A 24,422-nucleotide genomic window follows, 5' to 3' on the forward strand; every position below is an offset into this window, starting at 1 on the left:
GAGAAGGGAGGTGAAGCAGGAGGAACCATGGGAAAAAAGCAAGGGCTGAGTAGAGAGAAAGCTTGCAAAAAGAACAAAAAGTACAAGCTAAGAACATCTTTTCTTATAAACTTAGCAACATTTTGACTCTTCTAAGCAGATGTAGTGGTTATTTCTTTATTATTGTTGATAAAGGACTTCATAATTCATAAACTTTTCAAGACAATAATCTGTCTCATCTGTCTCTTGAAATCTCTCTCCAAAAAATGTAACTAGGATATTTATTTAATGAGAATCAATGCATTATTATGGCCTAAGGATATGATTTGGTATCACAAACTATTAAACTTAATACAAATTTCTCTGTGGCATTAATAAGGAAAATACCTCATCAAGTATATATATTTCATAATAATAATTCCAACATCACTTTTACGGGCTTTGGCACTAAAATAATCTTAAAAAAAGAAAAAACTTTCCGAATTGTAGTAACAGTCACTGAAAGGTGTCTGGCACTCCTATTCATCCTGGCCTTCCACCTTACTCCCAGCTAACAAAATCTGATTCTCTAAATAAAATCACATTAAATATGAAGATCAGAAAAGGCTATATTTTCTCACTTCCACACGTAAAACTCCAGAGACTGAAATGAAGGGTCTTTTGGAAACTCCAACATCACTACTAGCTCAAAACTTTATACGTTTACATTTTCTTGGAAAATCTACAATTAACATTCTCAAACACAATTTTCCCTATGCTTATTTAGAATTCGGTAGGAAAATTTTGTTGCCCATCATCTCAGAATAACAAATCAATGACTTTAAATACGAAACTAAAAAGCATCCAAATGCATGTATTTAATTTATTTTTCCTGTAATAATATATGCTTTGCTTATAAAGAAAGTTCCAGATTAAGCTATTTAACAGATTATTGAAAATCTGGTCATGCTACCATTCCGTTTTTGCGTTCTCTGTGTACGTATTACAAGAAACGGAGCAAAATAGGTACCAGATCTAAAAGACTATTTAATGAAAGGAAAATAAATTTAGAATTTGACAAGTCATTTCTGTATTATCAGTGTAAAATACATGACAAAATTAAAATTCTTACCAAGGCCTACTCACTGTGAAAACTTGAATATTTTTTTCTTGTAATTGTGTAAGCAATTGCTTTTACCCCAAATGTACAGGGCCTTAGTTTTGTTTTCATGCTTACTATAAATTTGTCCATCTCTTTGTAACCATTGATAAATGCTACTAACTTGAATTGTGTGACATATATATATAAATTTAATTACTTTATTGAGGTCAGATTGGCTTATAACATTGTGTAAATTTCAGATGTACATTATCATGTATCAGTTTCTGTATAGACTGCATTGTGTTCATCATCAATAGTCTAGTTTTTACCAATCGCCATAGATATGTGCCCCTTTACCCCTCTCGCCCTCCCTCCACCCTCATCCCTGCTGGTAACCACCAATCTGTTCTCCTTATCCATGTGTTTGTTTATCTTCTACGCATGAGTCAAAGCATACCATGTTTGTCTTTCTCTGTCTAGCTTATTTTGCTCAGCATAATACCCTCAAGGTCCATCCATGTTGTTACAAATGGCACGATTTTGTCTTTTTTTTTGGCTGAGTAGTATTCCATTGTATATATACCACATCTTCTTTATCCATTCATTCATTGATGAGCATTTGGGTAGCTTCCATGTTGTGGCTACTGTGAATAATGCTGCAATGAACAGAGGGATGCATAAATCTCTTTGAATTGTTGATTTCATGTTCTTTGGATAAATACCCAGTAGTGGGACAGATGGATCATATGGTATTTCTATTTTTAATTTTTTTTGAGAAATCTCCATACTGTTTTCCATAGTGGCTGCACCAGTTTGCATTCTCACCAGCAGTGTATGAGGGGTGCTTGTTCTCCACATCCTTTACAACATTTGTTACTTACTGTCTTGTTAATTATAGCCATTCTGATGGGTATAAGGTGGTATCTCATTGTAGTTTTGATTTGCATTTCCCTAATAATTAGTGATCTTGACCATCTTTTCATGTGCCTCTTGGCTGTCTGTATACTTTCTTTGGAAAAATGTCTGTTCATGTCTTCTGCCCATTTTTTGATCTGGTTGTTCATTTTTTTGTTGTTGAGTTGTGTGAGTTCTTTATATATTTTGGAAATTAACCCCTTGTTGGATATATGATTTGCAAATATCTTCTCCTAGTTGGTGAGTTGTCTTTTCATTTTGTTCATGGTTTCCTTTGCCTTGCAGAAGCTTTTTAATCTGATGTAGTCCCATTTGTTTATTTTTTTCTTTTGTTTCCCTTGCCTGAGAAGACATGGTATTCAACAAGATACTGCCAAGGCCGATGTTAAAGAGTGTCCTTCCAGAGTGTACTCTGGAAGTTTGAGCCAGAGCAATTAGGCAAGAAAAAGAAATAAAAGGGATCCAAATTGGAAAGGAAAAAGTAAAACTCTCACTGTTTGCTGATGACATGATTCTATTTATAGAAAACCCTAAAGAATCCACTAGAAAACTATTAGAAATAGTCAATAACTACAGCAAAATTGCAGAGTACAAAATCAACATACAAAAATCAGTTGCATTTCTATAGACTAATAATGAACTAGCAGAAAGAGAAGTCAAGAATACAATCCCATTTACAATTGCAACAAAAAGAGTAAAATATTTAGAAATAAATTTAACCAAGGAGGTGAAAGACCTATACACTAAACTCTAAGACACTATTGAAAGAAATCAAAGGAGACATAAAGAAATGGAGATAGATTCCATGCTCATGTATTGGAAGAATAAACATAGTTAAAATGTCCATATTACCTAAAGCAATCTACAGATTTACTGCAATCCCAATCAGAATCCCAATGACATTCTTCACAGAAATAGAACAAAGTATCCTAAAATTGACATGGAATAACAAAAGACCTGGAATAGCCAAAGCAATCCTGAGAAAAAAGAAGCTAGAGGCATCACAATCCCTGACTTCAAAAATGCTACAAAGCTATAGTAATCAAAAAAGCAAGGTACTGGCAGAAAAACAGACACACAGATCACTGGAACAGAATTGAAAGCCCAGAAATAAAACAACACATCTATGGACAGCTAATCTTTGACAAAGAAGCCAAGAACATACAATGGAGAAAGGGAAGTCTTTTTAATAAATGGTATTGGGAAAACTGAGTAGCCACATGAAAAAGCATGAAAGTAGACCATTGTCTTACACTATACACAAAAATTCACTCAAAATGGATTAGGCTTGAATGTGTGACCTATATTTTGAAATAAGAATGATGTCCTATACTTGTATATACTTTTCTCTTTACAAAACACTTGCACAAACATTTTTCTAGTTCTTAACAGCTATGAGTTAAATTGCTTTAAGCTAGATTGCTTTGCCCATCTTACAGAAAATAAAAATAACAGTTAGAGTAACAAAGTGACTTGCCAAGGGTCAGAAAGGCAGTAAGTAGCAGACCAAGATTACAATCATCTTTACCTGGATCTCAGCCCAAGCAGCATCTTTTCCTCTATACAACAGCTAGCTCCTTTCAGGTACTGAAAATATGTATGGATACTGATTCTTACCTTCAAGAATCTTATACCCCAACTGGGTCACAGAACTGTTTAATCTAGGCTAAGTCACCAGATCTCTTTCTCTTTCAGTTATCTCTTTGGTACCTGCCTTCATCGTAATGTGAGTAACAATATCCAAACTCGGGAAACGATTCACAACCCTTCAAGCAAATTGCCGTCTTAAGAGAGTTAGTTCACATCCACTACTTTAAAAATGTGGTAAATTGGATTTATGCCATATACTCTTCAGCCAACAATGGATTAAAAATGGCTGTGCCCTTTTCAAAACTTCCAACCTTAAAACCAGGGATATTCTTTTTCTTCAAAGTCAACTTCAAGTGATTTTCTCTAAACAGATAAATAAATATAAAGTTGAATTTGAGTGTTTGCATGATTCTTTGCACTGTTTTCCTTGAAAGGTCAATTTTTTCTTTTTTCCCATGTATCATATCCAAATGAAGAGATATTTCAAAATTTAAAATTGGCACAAAATTAGACTTCCAGAAACATTTTTACTTAAAGTTACTTAATAAATTTCTGAGTTAACATTATTTCCTGGAGATTATAAGATTCTTCTTTGCGTTAGAAAAGCCTAACACGAATCTGTACTTTTACTTCTTTTCAGACAATGCAAGTCCTAAGAACATTTTAATTCCATTTATCCCTCCCATGTTAAATGTTATTATCATATATTTTAATTCTATATATTTTTAAATCCCACAAAACATTGTTATTATCTTACATAATCAATTTTAGATTTACCTGTGTATTTACCTTTTCTATTGCTCTCCATTCATATTCGTTAACTTATACTTATTGGAATATATTTACTTTTTATTTTAATTTTTAAAATTTTATTGTGATAAGACACTTAACATGAAATCTATCCTCTTAACAAATTTTAAGCATACAATAAATACATTACTGCCAACTATACGTACAATGTTGTACAGCAGATCTCTAAAGCCTATTCATCTTAAATAAAACTTTGAGACTATTGATTAATAACTCTCCATTTCCACCTCTCCTTCCATCCCTAGATGCTGGTAACCTCCATTCTAGTCTTTGATTTTATGAATTTGACCATTTTAGATACCTCATATAAGTGGACTCACGCAGTACTTGTCTTTTCTGTGTCTGAATTATTTCAATTAACATAATACTCTCACGGTCCACCTATATTGTTGCATGTTGCAGAATTTCCTTCTTTTTTTAAGGCTGAATAGTATTCCATTGTATGTATATACCACTGTATCCATTCATCTGCCAATGGACATTTAGGTTGTTTTCACATCTTGGATATTGTGAATAGTGCTGCAATGAACACGGGAGTGCTAATATTGCTTTGAGATCTTGATTTCAGTTCTTTTTGATATACATCCAAAAGTGGCATTGCTGGATCATACAGTAGTTTGGTTTTTTTTAAGTTTTCTGAGGAACCTCTATGCTTCTTTCCATAGTGGGCTCTACATTCCTTTGTGCAGCCTTTAGTTTCTTCTGAGATCATTTTCCTTCTTCCTAAAAAGTGTTTTTTATAATTTCCATTAAGTATCTTTTGGTGAAAAGTTCTTAACATTTTGAAGAGACTCTGGCCATGTCGTTGTTATCACTTTCAGTTTTGAAAGATATTTCACTGAATATGGAATTTTAGGATGAGAGTTGTTTTCCCTTGTTAGTTTGATGCTATAGTTCCATTGTATTCCCGCTTCTGTTATTTTTTTAGAGAAGACAACTGTCAGGATAATTGCTACTTCAATGAAGGTAATTTTTTTTCTTCTCTCTACCCTTAAGATATCCTTTATGATTTTGGTTTCAGTAGTTTTGTTATAGCTATGTGTGATTTTCTTAATATTTATATTATAGAAGTTTACAGACTTTTTAAAATATTGGGCTAAATATTTTTTACTGACTTTGGAAAATTCTCAACCATTGTCTCTTGTAATATTGCTTCTACCCCATCCTCCTTCTTCTCTCCTTCTAGTACTGCAAGTATACGTTTATTAGACCTTTTCACTGTTTACTCTCTTTCTCTTATATTCCAACTTTATTTTCTCCTTACCTCAATTTGAATATTTTTTTTGTCATATTTTCCAGGACACCATTTCTCTCTTCCTTCAGCCTATCTACAATAAATTGAATATGTTACTGTTTTTAAAGTCCTAGAATTTCCATTCAAATCTTTTTTCTTTTCAAACATTTTTCAGTGTTCTGCTGAAAGCTTTATCTGAACTTTGGACATATTAAGCATAGGTATCTTAAAATCCTTGTCTAAAACCTCTTATTATCTGGATGCTCTTAAGGTATTTTTCTATTTTATGTTGTTTCTCTTGATATTCAGCCTTAAATCATGTTTTCTTGTGTCCTTGTATCCCTCTTTATTTTAAATTGAATGCAGGACATTGTATTTTTATAAAACATAGAGATCATTTGAAACTTAGAATTATATCTTTCTTTACAGGGAATTTATGTTTACTTTAGGAAAGCAGTAAGGAATATTTGTTTATGATTGTTTGCTTTCCTTAGTGGGCTTGGGACTTCAATTTTTGTCTTCTCAGATCTGTAAGTCTGTCAAGAATTCAGTTAAGCTTCTTAGACTCTCAGCCACTAATTTTGGAATATGTAGATGGCTTTAGGCAAAAAGAAACTCTAAAAAGCAAGGATCTCTTCTCTGGCTTTCATTATCATCCCTGGTTTTGGCTCTGTAATTCCTCACTATTTTGTCAGCTTTCTAATGCATCAGTAAGATATACTTTATACTTTGTCCAGATTTTCTAGTTGGTCTTAGTAGAAGAGTTAGTCATAATTTCCTAATCCATCATTAATGGAAGAGGAATTCTGTGCTATTTTAAGAGCAAAACAAACCAGTACAATGATGTGTCTGTGCTATATGGGAGCTTCACATTTGCAGCTAAAAATGAACTTAGAAATTATCATTTAATTTAACTCTCTTGTTTTACAGATGAGCAAAATAAGATAGCTGGTTAGTCAATCCAAGATAGTTGAAGTATCTGATTCCCAGTCCACTAATTTTCCCCCTTTATATGAAAAAATAATAGTGCTGGCCCAGTGGTGTGGTGGTTAAGTTTTCACATTCTGCTTCGGTGGCCCAGGGTTCGCAGGTTTGGATCCCAGGCGGGGACCTATGCACTGCTTATCAAGCCATGCTGTGGCAAGCATCCCACATACATAGTAGAGGAAGATGGGCACAGATGTTAGCCCAGGGCCAATCTTCCTTAGCAAAAAGAGGAGGATTGGCAACAGATGTTCTCTCAGGGCTAATCTTCCTCACCGAAAAAAAAAAAAAGTAAAAAAAAAATAATAATAAAAAAATAATAGCTAACTAGAAACAAAAATGGATTGAATACTCCACTCACCCCTTTCCACAACATCAAGAAAATAAATATAGCTTTATTATATTGTATATATTAGAATAAGATATATGGAAGAAATGGTGGCCTAGGTGCAGTATTAAGGTTCCAACCATCTACTTAAAACAGATGAAGAGAGAGCCAGTTATCTATATTTTTTCTTAAAGATCTCTAGGAAAAGAGATTCACCTAGGTATTTGGACTTATTTGAGAATAGTCAGGAAACATTGTCTTAAATTCAATATCATTACTATTGCTGTAGCCATTTCTAATTTTTCTACTCTTTTTGGAAAAAGTAAAAATTGGTTTTTCTCATCCACTGAATAATACTTTGAACACATGAAAACTATTTTTAGGCCAGCTGTCTGACATCTTTGCTTTAGAACAATTGATTTTAAATCCTTTATATATCTTCTATACTGTATTTCTGTGTCAAGACATGACAAAGTATGGTCTTTTTCATTTCTATCACTGTTTGCTAAATTGTCTCCTTAGGGCTACCACACATAACCACACATGCTGCCAATTGAACAACTCTAGGAGTTCCCATTCACCTAGCCCTTGTTTTTACATAGACTTTATAGATAAATCTGCAGATTATGACCCTTAAAATCATGCATGGTTGTGGCCTTATGGCCCTTCAACTGAGTTTCTCTTTTTGATTTTAAAATAAATCTCCTAGGGTGTCTCATTACCCTGAGTTCAGACATCCTTTTTCCAACCCACCCTCCATAAGACTGCCAAAATGAGTTTCCTAAAATGTGTATGCACAACGAGAAAGATTGGAGAGGGCCCTGGCTCTCTACATGTCCCTGCCTGAAGGTGAGACTTTACACAAATGTGGAGGAGTCATGAGGAGGCTTGGCAGACAATAACAGTTGGGAAAGAATAGCAAACTTCCTTACCTTCCCCAACCCTCACACAGATCCATTGGTAAAGGTGAAAGCTTTACTGTCTTAAAGTGTTTAAGCATGACCTCTGACCAATCATTAACTGACCACTCTATTATATAGACCCTAGAAAGCTAGGCTTTAAAATAAAAACAGTGATTGGAAAAAAAAACAGACTGAGCAGAGACATCAGTGGCTGTACTCTGTGGTGAGACAGATTCCACAGAATTATTCCATGCAAGTCATAAAATGAGGAAACAAATAAGCAAAAAAAAAAAAAAAAAAAAATCTACTAGAAGGAAGGCATGAGAATTTAGAATTCCTATATTATCTAAAATGTCCAGTCTTCAACAAAAAATTACAAGACATGAAAAGAAACTGGAAAGTGTGACATACACAGAGGAAAAGGCAATGAATAAAAATTATCTTTGAGAAGGCTGGAAGTTAGACTTAGCTGAAAAAGAAGCCATTATAAATATATTCACAGAACTAAAGGAAACCATACTTAAAGAATTAAAGAAAAGTAGGATAACTACTCATCAAATCGAGAATATAAATAAAACAATAAAAATTATTAAAAAGAACAAAATAGAACTTCTGGAATTAAAAGTTGAATGAGTAAAATGAAAAAGTCACTAGAGGGGCTCAACAACAGATCTGAGCTAGCAGAAGAAATAACCAGCAAACTTAAGGATAGATCAATAGAAATTATCTAGTCTGAAGAACAGAAAGAAAAAAATAAATAAAGAAAACTGAAAGGAACTTCAGAGATATTTGAGAAACCATCAAAGATATCAACATACATGAACAGGAGTCTCAGAAGGAAAAATAGAGAGATAGGGAGAGAAAAATTACTAAAGGAAGTTCTTCACGATGAAAAGAAACGAGACCAGACAGTAACTCAAATCTGTGCGGAGAAACAAAGAGTACCACTAAAAGTAACTGCATAGTAAAAATACTTTTTTTCTCTAACCTAATGTAAAAGCATATACAGTACATTCTCTGGAGTAGATCACATAGTAGGCACTAAATATGTCTCAATAACTTTACAAGATTGAAATCATATAACATATGTTCCCTAACTACAATAGAATTAAATAAGAAAGGAAAAACTGAAAGAAATTTGGGGAATGCACAAATAATAAAAAATAAAATTATGCACTTCTTAGTAAACCATGGGTCAAATAAGAAATCACAAAGAAAATTAGAATATATTTTATACTGAATAAAAACAAAAACAATATATCAAAATTCATGGGATGCAGCTAAAGCAGTGCTTAGAGAGAGAGTTGTAGCTTTTTTTTTTTTTGTGAGGAAGATCAGCCCTGAGCTAACATCCATGCCAATCCTCCTGTTTTTTTTTCTCTTTTTCTCCCCAAAGCCCCAGTAGATGGTTGTATGTCATAGTTGCACATGCTGCTAGTTGCTGTTGCTGTATGTGGGATGTCACCTTAACATGGCCACAGAAGTGGTGCGTCGGTGCGCTCCCTGGATCCGAACCTGGGCCACCAGTAGCAGAGCACATGCACTTAACCACCAAACCACAGGGCCAGCCCTGAGAGTTGTAGCTTTAACATTAATATTAGAATGGGGAAAAAATCTCAAATTAATAACTTTTATTTAGCTTCCACCTTAAGAAAAAAGAAAAAGAGGAGCAAACTAAATCCAAATACAGTAGAAGGAAGAAAATAGTAAAGGAGAGAGCAGAAATCAATAAAATAAAAACAAAACAGCAATAGAGAAAAAACAATAAAACTAAGAGCCAATTCTTTGAAAATATCAACAAAATTAACTAACCAAGATGGGGGGTTGGGAGGAGGGGAGAGAAAAGATACCAGTTACCAAAATCAGGAATGAAGAGGCTGACTCTCAAGAAGACCAACTAAGAACTACCCATAGACAAGACAGCACTGTGAAAATCCTAGAACCCAGGGGTGAGGCTGAAGGCCCCCCGCTGGACCGCAGAGACCAAGAAGGACTGCATTGAAAGGTCAAGAAGAGTGGTTACACTCCGACCACATTGCCCCTCCTCTAGGCTGGCATGTAGCCACACTGTAAGCACCTACCTGGGCCTATGGTTTCTCCAGTAGGAAAAAGAGAACCCAAGGTGGACATCCAGGGTGGTGAGATGCTTTCTTGGAGGTCCACTTGGGTCTCACCTCAGGGGAATAACTGGGGGAATACGTGGAGGTCAGCCACTGGGGATCAGATAGAGATGGGGGTTGGGGGTGGAGGCAGGGCTTACAGCAACCAGTGCTCAGGTCTTGGTGGAATGCATTCCTACTTGCAGTGGTGACCCAGTAGAGATCCCAGTCAGGGGCTCTGCCCACCTACAGAGCCAAGATGGTGGCCCTGTCTGTCCAGGGAGCTTGGTTGGTGGTTCTGCCTGATTTTGATCCCCAGTCAATGAGCTGTACTGGCCATGGAGCCCATTCTACAGACAGACCTGGTCAGGGGAGCAAATTCATAGTACCACCCAGCTGAAGCATAGCCTCCAGGTCTGCCCCTCCTGGAAGCCATGGCCACAGATGCCCAGCAGCCATGGAGGACATACTAAGACCTGCCCAGTCAGGGAGCTATGCCAGCAGCCCTGCCCAAATGTTGAGCATAGTCTCTGGTCCTGCATAACCAAAGAACATGAACAGTGATCCTGAGCAGCCTTGGAGCCCATCCTATACTACCACCAATCCTACAACTCCACCCAGAAGCAGAGTGTGGCATATGGCCCTGCCTGTTTACTGAACACAGCCTGCAGTCTCATGCAGGAAGGGAGCCCAGCCAGTGACCCTGCCCAATTGTGGAGAATAGCCTATGGTCCCTCCCACCAAGGATCCCAGACAGCCATCCCACCTGGTCACAGAGCATAATCTCCAGCTCCACTCAACTGTGGGGTACAGCTGGCGGCTCTGCCCAACCAGGGAGTCCAGCCTGTGGCCCCACCAACCAGAAATAAGTATAGAGCACAGCCTGCAGCCTTGATCAATAGCAAAGTCTAATCAGTGACACTGCCCTGCCAAGGAACACAGTCTGCAGCCCTGCTTCATAGAGGTGATTACAGAGCCCAGCTAGTGGCTCCACCTGACCGTGGAATACAGCCAGAAGCCCCACCCAACCAGAGAGCCCACACTGTGGACCCACTTAAATGCAGAGTCAAGCCAGCAGAACACCGCCCTCCCTCCCCGACCTCAGAGCACAAGCAATAGGCTAGCCCAACTAGGGACTCTGATAGCAAGCCACACCTGCCCATGGATGTTACCCGCTAACTCATCCAGTACATTAACCTGAGCTGACTGGTGAAGGTCTTTCCCTGCCGAAGTGAACCTGTAAAGTCTGGAAAAGGACACTGCTTACTCAAATGCACAGATACCAATGAAGGATACAAGTATCAGGTATAAATGACACCACCAAAGGAAACTAATAAAGCTCCAATAACTGACCCTAAAGAAATGGAGATCTATGAACTGTCTGACAAAGAATTCAGAATAAACCTCGTAAAGAAGTTCAGCAAACTACAAGAACACACAGATAGACGACTAAATGAAATTAGGAAACAATACATGAACAAAATGGGTAGTTCAACAAAGAAATAGAAATCATCAAAAAAACTAAACAGAAATCCTAGAGCTAAAAATACAATGACTGAACTAAAGAGTTCAGTGCAGTATTTGCATGTTATATATCTGACAAAGGACTTGTATCCAATATATATAAAGAACACTTACAACACAATAAGACAAACAACTCGGTGAAAAACAGGCAAAAGATTTGAATAGACCTTTCACCAAATAAGACATATGAATTTCATGTGCTAATAAGCATGTGAAAGATGCTCAACCTCATTAATTATTAGGAAAATGTTAATTACAACCACAATTAAATATCACTTTATACCTACTGGATAGCCATAATCCAAAACACAGACAACGACAAGTGTTGGCCAAAATGCGGAGAAACTGGAATGCTTATAAATTGCTGATGGGACTGTATAATAGTATAGCCACTTTGGAAATAGTTTGGCACTTTTTTTTTTTGTGAGGAAGACCAGCCTTGAGCTAACATCCAATGCCAATCCTCCTCTTTTTTTTTTTTTTTTGTTAAGGAAGACTGGCCCTGGGCTAACATCCGTGGCCATCTTCCTCTACTTTATATGGGATGCCGCCACAGCATGGCTTAACAAGTCGTGCGTCGGTGCGCACCCGGGATCCAGGCCGGCGAACTCCGGGCTGCCACAGCAGAGCGCGCGCACCCAACTGCTCGTAACACTGGGCTGGCCCCAGTTTGGCAGTATCTTAAAAAGTTAAAAATAAACTTACCATATGACTCTGCGGTTCCATTCCTAGGTGTCTACTCAAGAGAAAATAAAGCACATGTCCATACAAAGATTTGTATGTGAATGGTCAGAGTAGTACTATTCATCATAGCCAAAAAGTAGGAACAATACAAATGTCCAATAACTACTGAATGGATGAACAAAATATTGTTTACTTCTGTAATGGAATACTATTCAGTAATAAAAGGGAATGAATTACTGATACGTATAACGACATAGAATAATCTCTAAACATTATGCTAAGTGAAAAAAGCTGGGCAGAAAAGACTACATTTATATGGAACCATTCATATGAAATGTTCAGAAAAAGCAACTCTATAGAGCCAAAAAACAGATTAGCAGTTGCCTGGGGATTGGTGGCAAACAGGTCCAAGGGACATTTTTGGGTGATGAAAGTGTTCTAAAATTCATTTTGATGATAGTTGCACAACTCTGTAAATTTACTAAATATCAATTAATTATACCCTTAACATGGGTGAATTTTATAGTATGTAATTTATGCCTCAATAAAGCTGTTATTGTGTCCGCTCTGCAGGCATAAATGAACCCCCTTCCAAAATTTAGTTCAGATTTCAAAACTGATGAAGCCACACACACGCCAAGAGGGTATGGAAAGTTTTATTACATAACGACGCTTTCTGGAGATAGCAGGGCAGGTTTCCCAAATTGGTGTGAAGATTGCTTTGAGAGAAGATTCTCTTGGGATTTCTATTGTGGTTAGGTGGTGGGACTAGTGTAAGGGTGCTCTTTCACAGGCAGAGGCTTGCATGGTTTGAAAGTCCCAGAGGTGCCAAAGAAGGGAGCATATGGGATGTCTTATCAGCTTTCCCAGATGTGAGGCAGAAGAGGATGAAAGAGAGATGTGGCTTAAAAGCTGTCAGCAGTCAAACATGAAGAAGTGGAGTCAGACTTGTTATTAGGGCTGTTAAAAAATTCTTTTCCCCTGGAAAGTCTTTACTAATTCCTGAAGTCATCTTACGTACTCCCCAAGCAAGTCACAGTCAATTCTGACTATGACACTATCAATCCTTATTGTCCATTTATTGTCTCCCTCACTAGATGGTGAGCTGCCTGAGTGCCCACAATACTTTCATAATATTTGGAATATGGTACACATCACAACTGTTTGTTGAAAATAGATGACAAGTAGCGTAGAATGAACAAAGAAGGGAAAAAGGGTGGGGGGGAAACCAGGTCCCTAGGGAAAATCTTCCCAAAAAGTGCACTCCACTTCTTCATTCCCTTAAGCTCTATGATTTGCTCCATCTTGTGTGACTTAATTTCTTAATGCAAGGAACATAGAAATGTAACAGTATAATAAAAATGAAACTCATATTTTCTTAGTTACCGAAGAGGTAATTTCAAATGGACATTATTTTTTCCTGGTTTGACTATTAAGTATACAATTTCAATGCTTTACTTTAATATCCTTAATTCTTGCCCTTTTACTTAAGCTTCTCTCATGCTCAGAAAAGAATTAATATCTTGATTTTTGATATATCCTGTACCTTTTTCTTCAGTCTCTTGTCTCCTAAGTTCCAAGCTCTACCATAGCATCTTCATCCATTACCTGGTTGACTATACGTCTTTTCTTGCCAAAGAAATTTCCAGTTTACTTGTTGTTCTGAAGAACTTATTGATAACTAATTCTTAAAAGTGATTCAATTTGGATAATAATTTATATAGTCATGCTACACATTATCCACAGATAGATTTCAGGAACTTTTTAGACAAGACTACTCTGAGTAGATCCTCCAATTTTAGATCAATCGTGTATAACTATATGTAGTTTTGCAATAGCACTGCAAATATACGTTGCTTTAGTAGGTCTGTGTGTGTATAGACATATGAATACGTATATAAACATAAATATAATTTATAACATGAAATTGTTGAGAAAGCACTGGTTTAACAGTCAGAATGCACAAGTTCTAGTCTTGGGTATAAATCGTGCCCAGCTGGGTGATTCATATAATCTCTTTGAGTCTCAGATTCTCTGTAAAATGGAAGTAAATATCTTTGCCCTGTACAAAACCAAATAATGGCTTATGGTTGGAAGCTCTTGGAAAATTTTGTAATTTTACGATATTATTAAACTTATCTCCAGCTCCTGAAGAGATGACCTAGACATATAATCAGTTGGGAACAGAAAGAATCTGTTACATATGCAAATACCACCAAGAAGCAAAGACCTTATTCATACAGACTGTTAAGTGGTATGCAATTTCAGATGAAGGGGCGTGTACTTAAATGATGTGATCAGGGAAAGACTTTGAGACGTGTGGCGGACCCTGCTAACTCACAAATTCAACACCCACTCTTAACCTATCTCAATAGAATGTTGAAAATTTTAAGTATGCATTTTTCATGCCTCTTTGTCCTAAATATGGCAGACAATATGCTTCTCCATCAAGGAGATATAAGAGAATGTCTCTGGGGACTCCTGGGAAAACGTTTGCTAACTTGATAAGAGGACAGATATGACAACAGATAAGGCACAACTCCTTTCCCCACTACTTCTTCCTTGCCATGATGGCCATCAAGTGATGATGCCATGAAGATCCAGCATCCTGGAGATGATGCAGTGGATTATCTCCAGACCTCTTGTTCTGTGTGAAAATTATTGTCTTTATTGAGACACTCAGTTGGGTTTCTTTTATTTTAGTGATTAAGGGAAGACATGAGAGGTGAATGATTTCTCTAGTCAAGCACTGGCTCAAAGGAAAACACCCAGTGCACTGGCCATAGCTAAAACAAGCTGAATTTAAACATGAGGGAGACAAACATGGTATAATAAATCGTGTTTCCCTGAATTTGGTACCAGTCACCCAGAGCCCTGATCCAGTGCTGCTGATAGGATTATTCACATGTGCTTAGCATTTCTTATTGATCTTGGCCTCTGTTGTTGAGCAAGTGTTTCTTCAGGGAGATGATAAGTAGGTATATAACAATTATATGGAGGTAAATATTTGGTTCAACATGGAAAGTCATTTCTAACTACTAGGGCTATTCAGCCTGACCCATGTGGCACTTACATTTTTCTAACAAACCAATCCATCGGAGAAGCCATGGAATGACCTTTTCATCACCTGACTGGAAAGCAGGGCGTCTGTATGAGAGTCTAGGACTATCTGATTATAACTATTTGTTGAGTCCTTATTATATGCTACCATTGTGCAATAATCATAAGATGCAGCCTCTTCCCATAAGAAGTTTATAGCATAAGAAACCACTTATTGAGGAAGGAAGGGTGTTAACATGACAAGGAAGTTGCCCCCATTACCTAATTCAAAACTCAGTGAAAATTTTATTTTGTTTTATATGTGCATGGTTGGAAATTAGGGAGTACAAGTTATTTTCATACAGTTACCTACCTGCTTCTGGGGACACCAAGTAACTATTTGGAGCTCTGCCCCAGATAACATGGGCTTCTAGGTTTCTATTGTTAACTGGCTCAGAAAATAGATTATGCAAGACAAAAGAACTGAAAAGAAGATTATTGCAGACAAAGTAATTGGGCTCTTCTCTTAAACGCTAAAGGAACCAAAACCACTGGGAATAATTTTGCCTACACCACTTCTCCAAGTCGGACCAGTCCTGGCACTCAGACACCTACAGTGCTGAGAATTCTTCATTAGTCTCTGAAAATTTATTAAAAGCTATTTTATGTTAGGCACTTTACATGTATTATCCAATTTAATCCTCACATTAATCATTCTTCTCATTTTAAAGCTGAGGAAACTGAGGCAAAAGGTTAAGTGGTTTGACCAAGTGTCAATAACTAATAAGGAACAGAGTAAGATTCAGCCCTAGGTTTTTCTCTGATTCCAAAACTCAAACTTTTGCTAGTCTATATTGTCTTTGTTTGCTTTTTATTGCTTAATGGTAAATGTTTGGCAAATCACCCTCACCACTTTCTCCCATTTATCTAGACATGAAGAAAGTGTAATCACTTGACACATGCTCAGTAATGCCTTTAGTATATCACTGTGTGTGGCTAAGATAGAGCATGATGAAATGGACAAGTATGGTCAAATGCCTTAAATCAAAACAGGAGAAATTACATATACACAGAAGATGTCCAAATCATGTACTTTTAAGGTTATGCTTCATGTACTCCAATCCTTTTAGTTAAGAAAAATAAGGTTAGTAGGTGACAAGGAATATTTTCTAAGAGCAAAGTCAGGGTAAGAACCATATCTCCTCCAGACTCTTTCTCCAACGTCTCCTCAACTGCTACACAACCTGTGACAGATGTCTGTATTATTTGATTTTAAAAGAAAATGACACATTCAGACACTTTAGATGGTAAGGTTCAGAGACTACATTCATTCTATAATGTGAAGAAGAAGAATGCTTGGTTTGTTTGAAACTTGCATCACATTGTATATTCTAGATTATGATGACTCAAATGCACACAAGAGTATTTCTGAATGTGTAAGCATTTGAAATTCCACAGGATCTCATGGGTTAATCTTTTTCCACAGCAGAAAATTACCCAGACCAGCATACCCATGTAGGCACACATGAGAAGGAGAGCACATACCTTCCCTTCGTAAATCTTTTCCATATTTTATGGCTTTCGCTGCCTAAAAATTCCCTCTTAGGACTAAGATGCCTCTTACCAGAATTTAAGCTCACGTCTTTCTATGCTATACTCTCTGAAGATGGACAGCAGTTGGGGATTTTAGAAACAATGCTTTAGGACATGAGCGGAAGGGGCTGAGGGGTGTGTGTGTGTGTGTTTGTGGAAAGCAATGCATTGTAGAGGAAAGAACCCTTGACTGAGGTGCAAGTCAGAAAGCGAAGTTTAAGCTCGTGTATATATGTCTTTCAGTCTCTGCTTCTTCTATGACTGAGTTGGACTTGATCTCTAAGTTTGTTCCTGGCTCAAAAGTCCTATACAGCTATAAAAATAGGTGTGGTTTGAATTGTGGCCAGTTGTCCCTGCCCATTTTACACCCCTCTAGAGTAGGATTAGAAGACTAGTGTTTTTTAAATTTGATAGTTGCATTATAGAATTATTTGTCCTGGTTGAAATAGATCAGTAACAGGATTTATAAAGGCCTAGATGATCACGTGGTTAATAATGCTTATGTAGAGGAAAGATCTACAACATTCTTTTATTTATTCTTCTTATTTAAAGAGAGTAGACTATATATGCCCTGAGTCTTCACCAAAAAGAAAGGGACACTTCAGGGGCGGTCCAGTGGTGTAGTGGTTAAGTTCTCATGCTATCCTTCAGCTGCTCCGGGTTTGCCAGTTCAGATCCCAGGTGTGGACTCACACACCGCTCATCAAGCCATGCTGTGGCAGCATCCCACACATAAAGTAGAGGAAAATGGGCACAGATGTTGGCTCAGGGGCAATGCTCCTCATGCAAAAAGAGGAAGATTGGCAACAGATGTTAGCTCAGGGCCAATATTCCTCACCAAAAAAAAAAAAAAGAGAGAGAAAGAGACACTTCACAGGGGTGTTGCAGGGAGGCTAAGTGGACCATATAGTAGGGCAAACACGGCACCCATGTTATAACACATATAACAACAGACCTAGTATCCTGTCCACTAGAACAACTCACCTTCCTTCAGTGAATGCCACAAACTCCTGGACCTCAGCTCTGTTAACACTCATCTCTCTAAATGCTGGAACCGAAGCAATCCTTGTATAAAACAGGCAGGTATCTTATGCATGTAAATCCACAAAGCCAAAGATGAAGTGTGTATCTCTCTATTTCTGTATAAAAGAACACCAAGTTTCCAATTCCACTCCATCCCACACCTTGTTTTTCTCTATTTGGAATTAGTGAGTAGCAGGTACAAATGTTGGGATTAGCGGCACAGAAGGGAATTTTAGAATATGCCAAGGATAATAACAAAACAAAATGGAAAACCACATTAGCAATTTACATGTATATTATATATAACTTATATTTGAAATATATACATTTCAAGAAAGGCCTCTGTTATCGTAATTTCAGAACAGCAGTAAAGACTACAAAGCCCAGGATTTCAAGCACTTCCCTGCTGGGCTAGTGACTTAATTTATCTCTTTAATTTGTTATAACCCCACAAAAAATGATATTCTTTGGAGACCTCAGTAGCCTGAATTCTGCGTGTATTATTTGCTGTAAGAGATTAATGAGGCAGCAGAGGCAATTTCTAATGGAATCCCTTGGTTTTCATCTCCCTCCCTCCCACCCTCCGCCTTCAAACTCGGTTGCCAGTCAGCATTATGAATCTACTGAGTATTCTTGGCATGTTTGATGGGAAGAGGAAGAAAAGGTATAAATCATAGGCTAAAAATATAAAAATTCCTTCCTTCCTACCCCCACCCTGCATCTGTTAGATGCAATACAACAATTGACTATCGCATCTTCCACAAGACATGTATGTTCACATTTAACTTGAAATCTTCAATGTTCCAAGACTTACAGTCTGTGGTTTTGGACATTTCCAGGGACTAATTTATGTTCCATCTCTCCAGAGCATACCTAAGCCACCAGATTATGAGAAGTCATCATTATTACCCTTTCTTGATCATGTTACATTTGGTACATTTTAGTATTGATATACTTTTTAGTCATGATAGCTGAAAGAAAAGAAAAAGTAGTTCAAAGCATGGACAGAAGAGTTGTGTGTGTTACATGTGAGCATTTGAAGGGAAAGTTAAAGATCAGGGCACTACTGATAATGAACTGCAGCACTCCCTATGTCCATTCCAGAGAAGACACCTGAGGCTAAGTGCCAGGGAATGGCATGGATTCCCCACCACTAATAGCACTGCTAGCTCTGTAGAATAAGTGAAGGTCAGGTGATAAGTGCCAAGAGAATTTTGACAAAAGCAGCATTTCTCACAACAGCTGCAGAAGCGCTGCCACAAAAGAAAATTTAGGAATTCAAAACTTTCTCTGACTCTCATTGCAAATTTAAACAGCTACTGTGGCATAACAGTAGAAATGTAAATTGAGCCCTAGAAATGTTTCTTCAGTGGAAAAATGTTTACTACATGATATTCAGTGAAGAAAGAAAAATACAAAATTGAATGGTATGAACTCAAATTTGGAAAAGAAGAGAAACAAAGACAAAACAAAACAACTGTGTGTTTGTGTGAAAAGAGAAAGGAAGTAATTAGACCAAAATATTAACAATGAGTGGTAAGGAGATCTATGGTTATATTTTAATATTAATATTTTTTTAAAAATTGTATCTACTATAAAATACAAAATACATATTTTAACCACATTTTAAGAAAAAAAGCTTTTAAGGAATTGAATTATAATCTTAACTGGTTTAACATATTAACATTACACCTTCTGCATTTGTGCCGTCTTTCCATGAATTATTTCTCTCCTCCACCAAAATTTTCATCTAGCTTATTGGAGGCTGAAAAATGAAGACAGAAATAAGTCAAATGATCTGTCAGTTACCACAGAAGCATATCAGAGTTAATACTGATTAACATAAGGGTTAATGAAAACTTTTGAATGCTTACTATGGATAAGGTAACAGAGTTGGAAACCAAAGTTTCTGGAATAGTGAAAGACAGGATATGCAAAAATAGTTTAGAAAGCAGTATGGGGCGGTAAAAGCAACATTTAAGAGACTGTCATCTGGGAGTAAATAAGCAGAGTAAGTTAAGTGTCCTCATTTCTCACATTAGAGATGAGATCTCTGAAGATCAACTGTCCGTTCCTCTTGGAGCAAATTCACAATATATTTTTTTAACCATGGGAAAACCTAAAATATATACTCTATGAATAATAACTATTACCAGTATTTATTGGTTGTATACCATGTGCCAGATATATTCAGGAAACTGGTGATATGATATTTTACACACATTATTATATCTATTTCTCCCCAAATACCCCAATTTTGTAATAATAAAATTATGGCTCAAAGATTAGTCTACTTACTTGTCCAATGTCACACAGCTGAAAAGCATGTAACCTGCACTTGAACCCAAGTCTGCCTGACCTCAGGGCCTATGCTTTTTCCAACATTCTATACCATCCTGCATGGTATAATGGAAGCACAACATATAACCTAAAAAGCTGGTTACGCTGAGGTAAAAACAGCATTCTGCTTAGGGAGAGGAAGGTTAGGAAGGTTCCTTTTGGTTAGGAAGACACTTTAATGAATATTTTTGCCTAGGGACGTTGAATTAGTTAGGATATGACAATAGTAATTCAGTGATTTAAGGACTATAGAAGTTTGTTTCTTACTTACACGATGACCCAGGGTATATCAGTTCAGAGCATGGCTCTCTTCCACTCCATTATACATGACCCCAGGCTGAGGTCATCTCTTCCATCTTCAAGATGTGGCTTCCCATATAGTTCTTGTTGTGGCCATTCCAGCCCTTGCGAAGGAGGTAAGAGCACAGGGAAGCACACATATGCATATCGATAGGTCAAACTTGGAAGAGGTATCTGCCAATTTCACTCACATTCCATTGGTGAGAGCTCAGTTACCTAACCATACCTCCAAAAAGAGGGCTTGAGTTGAAGAGAAACAATTCAGAGCAGAGATCCAGAAGGCAGTGGAAACAAGAAATTGGAGCTAGCACCAAAAAGGAAGGCCCTAATCAGTCTTGGAGATATTTGGGTATGCTGAGGTGCCCAGTGTATGGAATTTGAGGCATCCAGACATTTTATTGAAATATTCACTGAGGGTAGTCTCAGAAAGCTTGAGAATTTAAGGATATTCCAATTACAAATGGCATAGCTGTGGTAGAGAATAAAGATTACTGGATTTAGAAGTGGAAATCCAGGGGTCTTAATCCAGATCTTGCTACTAACTAGTTATTTTATTTAGGGCAAATCTCTCTATCATCTCAAGCCTCAACTTTCTGTGTAGTTGAATGGGGAAATAATACTTTCCCCACAGGGTTGTCCATCAAGGAAATAAGATAATGTGTGTGAAAAGCATTTGAACGTGTAAAGTGCTATACAAATATGAGACAAAAAGCCATCACTGGCCTGGAAGATGCACAGACTATGACCACTTTACATTGTCTGGGACATGCGGTCACTTTAGCTAACGGTAGGGTTGAAGAGCAAGGACTAAACAACACTGAGGGTTAAACTCTAGTGACAAAAGAGCTATTTGGGGTTAGGAGAAGATTTTGGTGCAAAAAATCAGGTATCAGAATTAGTCATATGTTTCAAAGGAATTTTGCCTAAAATTTGATGAATCTCTTCTATAATGTTTGGTATTTTTGGCCAATGGAAAGATGAAGATATTTAGAAATGCAATGCACAAGAGAAGTTGAGTGTATTTCAGATTTAAAATCCAGTCAGCTACTAATTTTGCTTGTGTGTGTGTGTGCGTGTGGGCAAGCATGCATGTGTGCATTTAAACGATGCTTTCTAATAGCTGTGATTGCTGCTTTTTCTTTAGAAATGGATTTTACTTGCCTTATGTTCTGTGGAGTTAATTAAATACCAGAGAAATACGTTTACTGTTTCAAGTTCCAAATACATGTGAGGATTTGTCATTGACTTTAGTCCAAATAGGACACCTTTAGAAACATAGTAACACTTAGCTGCTCTTGGGAAAAGCTAATGAGTCATTAACATGTCAATATGGCTATTTTCCACCTTAATATCCATACCCCTCCCTCATATATATAATCCTTAGCACTAGGAGATTAATTCCTAGTTACTTTGTGTGTGTGTGTGTGTGTGTGAGTGTGTATGTGAGGAAGACTGGCTCTGAGCTAACATCCTTTGCCAATCCTCCTCTTTTTGCTGAGGGAGATTGGCCCTGGGCTAACATCTGTGCTCATCTTCCTCTACTTTATATGTGGCATGCCTGCCACAGCGTGGCTTGATAAGTGGTGCATTGGTCTGCGCCCAAGATCCAAACCTGTGAACCCCGGGTCACCAAAGCTGAGCGTGCAAAATTAACCACTACACCACCGGGCTGGCCCCCCTAGTTACTTTTAAAATATATTTCCCTGTGAAGAGTGCACAGAAACTCCCTGTACATTTCTTTGCAACTTCCTGTGAATCTGTAACTGCTTCAAAGAATTAAATATCTTGCTCTAAATATTTCTAATACATAAAGGAGCACAAGGAAGTTTGTTTTTGAGCTCTGCTTCAAGCATTTCTATTGCCTTCCAAAGGCAGAACTAGAATACTACCCACTAGATTTGGGATAAAAGGATTTTCCATTTAGATGCTATCCAAATTATAGTAATACAAAAAGGATTTCTTAAAAGTGAGGTTTCTTAGTAGAAGGCATCGTTTGATTCAGAAGAAGCCACCATGGGGAAATAAAAACTTGCAGGCAATAGAGCTGGGTTCTTATTTTTGACAAAACCCCTTAAGAGAAAAAAGGACACTCAGTAGGATCATAAAAGTCTATTGGAAGGGACTTCTCAAAGCATTATGAGACAATCAACGTGCTGTTATTTAGCATGTATTTGAACACTTCAAAAAATATTTACGGAACATTTTTTATGTGAGAGCTACAGTGCTAGGCTGGTAGAGAAAGTCAAAGATGAAGAAGCCATCAATATCCACCCAGTCACTGAAGTCACCACCCCCAATCCCTCGTTATTCTCTGCAATTGAATATCCCCTAAATGTTGCAGATTCCACCTCCTCAATAACTGTCACACCATCTCTTCTTTCCTCCCCATTCTCATTGCTACTTTTTAAAGTCATAGGATCAGCCAGATTACAATAATTGTGCTTCAGATTTGTCTCTCTCCAAATCGTTTTTAACTTCTCTATCAGCATGATTTTTTTCAAATTAAAGTGCCATCTTGTTGCTCTTAAAATTCTTTATTGGCTCGCCATTACCTATGCTAGCTACTTTCAATTCCTATTCTGTACAAGTGGGATACTGTTTGAAAACAAAGTAATGCTTCAAGGCATTAAGCTGTTGAAACCAATTGGTATTGTATTACAATAATTTATGACTCCCGACTAGTTGATTATAAGGTCAATCAACGAGAACATTGAGATTATTAAGATTATTATCAAAATTTGAAATTAGGTTTGTGTATAAAATTTTAATCTTACATTGGCCTTGATGCCCAATTTTATTTCTGTTTGGTTTAGGATTTAGAGAAGTTAAAAATGAAATAAATCCTAATTTGCACTGATAAATACTTGAAATTAGGGATAGGCTTTTTTTTATCCTGAGGAAGATTTGCCCTGAGCTAATATCGATTGCCGATCTTCCTTTTTTTTGACTCGAGGAAGAATAGCCCTGAGCTAACATCTGTGCCAGTCTTCCTCTACTTTATATGTGGGACACTGCCGCAGTATGGCTGGTGAGTGGAGTAGATCTGTGCTTGGGATCTGAACTCGCGAACCTGGGCCACCGAAGCAGAGTACGGTCGAACTTTAACCACTCGGCCGTGGGGCTGGGCCCTAGGAACAGGTTTTTAATAGCTACTTTTGCCATCTCATGATATTTTTTTAGTTGAATGGGAATGACAAAAGAAGCTTTATTTTGAAAGCTCTGCAAAAGTATGTGAACCTGGTGACATAAGTTAGTTGTGTTGGCCACCTCTTATTGTTGTTAGTGCCATCGAGTCAATTCTGACTCCTAGTGACCCTGTGCACATCAGAGAGAACCTGCTCGGTCTTTTTGCACCATCCGCTCGCCTTCCGGGGCTGTATCAGACAATGCTCTGCTACTCTTCATAGGGTTTTCGTTACCAGTTTTTTCAGAAGTGGGTGGCCAGGTCCTTCTTCTTAGTCTGTCTTAGTCTGGAAGCTCCGCTGAAACCTTTCCACCGTGGGTGACCCTGCTGGTATTTGAAATATCAGTGGCATAGCTTTCAGCATCACAGCAACACGCAGCCACCACACTGTGACAACTGACAGATGGGTAGTGTGGTTCCCTGACAGGGGAAACAAACTCAGGCCATGGAAGTGAGAGCACCGAATCTTAATCACTACACCACCAGGCCATCTCTCTGTGTGTTCAAATGTGGTTTCTTACATATTTGAGAGAGTTTCCTTCTTTTATTAGTTATTAAAATAGTTTTAGGCCGGCCCTGTGGCTTGGTGGTTAAGTGCGCGCGCTGCAATGTTGGTGGCCCGGGTTCGGATCCCGGGTATGCATTGAGGCACCACTTCTCCGTCCATCCTGAGGCCGAGTCCCACATACAGCAACTAGAAGGATGTGCAGCTATGACATACAACTATCTACTGGGGCTTTGGGGGGAAAAAATAAAATAAATAAAATCTTTAAAATAGTTTTAAAAATAACTTACTATGAAATTCAAATCAAC

This window comes from Ceratotherium simum, chromosome 13 (genome assembly GCF_057802395.1).
Source record: "Ceratotherium simum simum isolate JZ-2026a chromosome 13, ASM5780239v1, whole genome shotgun sequence".
In the NCBI taxonomy this organism is placed as follows: Eukaryota; Metazoa; Chordata; class Mammalia; order Perissodactyla; family Rhinocerotidae; genus Ceratotherium; species Ceratotherium simum.